Source organism: Mustela nigripes, chromosome 5 (assembly GCF_022355385.1).
Source record: "Mustela nigripes isolate SB6536 chromosome 5, MUSNIG.SB6536, whole genome shotgun sequence".
Classification (NCBI taxonomy): domain Eukaryota; kingdom Metazoa; phylum Chordata; class Mammalia; order Carnivora; family Mustelidae; genus Mustela; species Mustela nigripes.
In genome coordinates this window covers 16,401,772-16,405,247 of record NC_081561.1, presented here as the reverse complement: position 1 = coordinate 16,405,247, position 3,476 = coordinate 16,401,772, and positions in this window count along the sequence as shown.

Genomic DNA, 3,476 nt, shown 5'->3' with positions numbered 1-3,476 from the left:
CAGCTCAGAGATAAGATGTGATTGTCACTCTTGTTTTCTCTCTATCGCCTGGGCTTTTGAAGCATGCTTGAGGTCTCCGTGTGCTGAACGGGAACTGTGATAACATGAAGTCAGGAGCAGAGTCTAGAAGTGGGTCCACAAAACTGGCTGCTTCAGACCTCAGGTTCATTTGCATTGGCCATCCTGCACGGAAGGGCAGCGGAACAGAAAGGGCGTGCGGAGAAAGCCGGCACGGTGCTTCTGCCTTCCCAGGTGTGCAGATGGTGCTGGTTTCACCGGGAAGATGTTCAAGTCATTTGACTTACCAGCCTTTTAAAAACAGCAATGGAACCTGCATTCTCACCATCTTTGGCTAGGGGACCCTTTAGAAATGTAATAAGAAAATGAAACAGTGTTACATCATTAAGAAGGATACTGCTCAGGTAGATTTATATGCAGAGAATAGCATGTGGTCCAGTGAAAAAAGCAAGCTGCAAAAGGTTTAAATAGCATGAGTCCATTTTTGCAGGGAAACAGTGTTGAAATACAGCCAGCAAAATGTTCCCAGCAGTGAGCTAGAGGGAAACACATTGGATTCCTGGTGTCTTTTGCTTCTTATGTTTTTCAATGTTTGCTATTCCATCTTACCTACATAACTTAAAAAAAAAAGAGGCAGCTATTATTTTTAAAAAGCAAATACAAGTGATCTGCAGAGAACGTAACTGTCCTCTCCCACAGTTTATGTTAAAATAATTAATGTCGGTTTCCTGACAGGAGATGTTGTACGGGAAAGTGTGGCGTCTACAGGTTATGTGAGTGCAAAGTGATCTATCCACAGATCTTTTTAGTACGACACATCTTTAAAATGCAGTATTTAGCACATAATTACTACTTCAAATACTAGCTGTTTACTGGTAGGAATAACAAGGAAATAGGCACAGTCATAAATTACTGGTAATCACTATAGAAACACTCTAGGATAAATTCTATTTTTGTTCCTGTAATTGCAAAGTTACTTTCCATCTAACATAAGAATCTTACAATTCTGACTCTTTCATATATAGAATATTGCGCATATATTTCACATACATGTGAACTACTTTAAATATACCTTTAAAATATTATTTTAGATATGTTATCCATAAGTATTCCCCCCCCCCAAAATGGAGGATTTACTAAATATCAAAGTAACCTTCTTTTAGACCAGACTGGATCATCTTTCACAAGGAAATCTATATGACCATTTTTCCATTGCCTGTTAAAATGATTTGAGGGACATTTACCTAATCTTGTCTTCCTGACTCATGACTTCCTGAAGGTTGTGACTGGATTTGGGTTGAAATAACTTAGTGGTTGTTTAAAATGTAATTTTTAAAAAAATTTAATTTAATTTTTTCCATATTCCAAGATGCATTGTTTGTGCACTGCACCCAGCTAAAACTTTATGTTTTAAGAATGAGAAAGCGAATTATGTTATTTCAACAGGTAAAGTTAACGTGTCTCGTTCCTGCATTTTAGAAATCTCTTTCTTTCCTATTACTCTTCAGTCTAAAATCATCTTTAAAAAAAAAAACATGGAAAAAGTCCCATTTACATCTGAAGTTAAAAAACTGCATTGCAGGGAGGGGTTGAGGCTCTGGGGCAGCAGGCGTGGGTTCGAATGCCAGGGGGCACCTCAGTGGATGCTGGCGCTCTGGGAAGGGGGAGGAGCTTAGAGACGCTGAGCCATCCCTAAAGCCTTGTTTAGGGGAATAGTAACATCCTTAGAGCTTCAGAGCCGTTTCCTGGGTCCAGATGTCCATTTCCACTTTGCCTCTCTTTCCACCCTTTCATGTGTTTCTCACTAAGGAAATACCCAGGGGAGTGTGACTTGGGCATATCTGACCCTCTGTAAGTAGAGGGGTTTCCAAGCCAGGGTCTCAATGATGATGTCTGCATGTACTCTGCCTAGTTTTAACCCAGCAGACACGTCCCCTGAGTCACTATAAATAGCACAGGAAAGAGCATAAAAGTTCAAGAGAAACTATCACTGGAGTATTTATCAAATTGGGGGGTTTAATTCCTAATAGTTACTAGCCATTTGTATTTGAGGCATGCTTTGGTCATTTAAATTTGATTATTTACAGACATCTGAATGATACCCAAATCCTTTCCTAAGTGGCCTAGTGCGGTCATTTTAGCTACTCTGATATTTTCTAAGATCAGCACAATGTCACCACAAGATAATCTCCAGAGGAAAATCTCAAGACACTAGATTTGGAAAACATCGTGTTGCTGGCAAGGGATTTTATATAAATAATATTCTATAAAGTTATAGCATATTCCAGATGCCATTTTAATGATCTATACTCTTCTTATCTGTATGTTTGGTGTGTCTTTAAAAATTTTTGGGGGGGTCACAGAGGATTAAATGGAGTACTTTTAAACTCATTATTTCATTTGGTACAATTTCATAAAGGTGGTTATCCTGAATTAACATATAAGGTCGTGGAAACACAGAGAGTCCTGGACCAGGGCTCCTCATGACACTGCGTATGAAGGATGCTCTTAAAGGTTCTGATGGGATTTGTTCTGGAATGAGTTTTGAAAGAAACCCCACCCCCCATCATGCCTCACGGACTGCAAGAGTTCTCAGTCCTGTAGACTATAGGAACACAATATCCCAAAGGGAGAGCATAAGCAGGAGGTGACATGTGGTCCTCTGGTCATTGGCACTGCCCCCAGCAGGCGGTTCCCCTCTTCTGGAGCTATCCTGTTTCTGGAAGATGTCTGGATACATTGACTCGAACAGTTGCAAACCAGGGTGGCAAGTGCAGAGACAAGTCGCCCAGTGTGCCAAGAGGCAACTATGGGGGAAGGGCACCAACCCAGACCAGGAGCTTTGGAGGAAGCAGTCTGAGTGGAGACATGAACAACAAGAGGGCATCAATCAGCTCAAGTAGCAGGAGGGAGAGAGGGAAAGGGGGAATCTACACGTGCAGAGACCCCGAGGCTTAGGCAGGGTGCACCGAGTTTAGGAACTAGAAGTTCAGTGCAGGAGCGTGGGAGAGCGGAGATCCTTACCAGCCACGGGAAAGAGTCTGGTCTCTATCATGACAGTGAACGGAGGCCAAGAGAGGGTTTCAACCAGAGGACTGTGGTTGGAAGAGCAACAAAAGTTGTGATTCAGTTGAATGATAGTTGAGTGATAGGGAGGGGAGATCTTCAGAATGGAGACGCATCTGACCTGGTCAGTGATTGGATGTGGATGGTAAAGCAGAGGGAAGAACCAAGCCTAATTCCAGTAAGATAAGGGCCAGCCAACTCAGCTCAGAGAGCCCACAGGGCAGTAAGGCACTGACATGAGGGCGGCCTCCCAGCGCCCCTCCCCCCACACACCCCCTGCCACCTGGACATCCTCTTAGCCCCTAGACCCAAGAGAAGTTTTTTCTTTTTTCACACTTAATTCTCAAGAATTGGATATTGCTAGCTTAAGCTAATACGCATGAAACTATTAA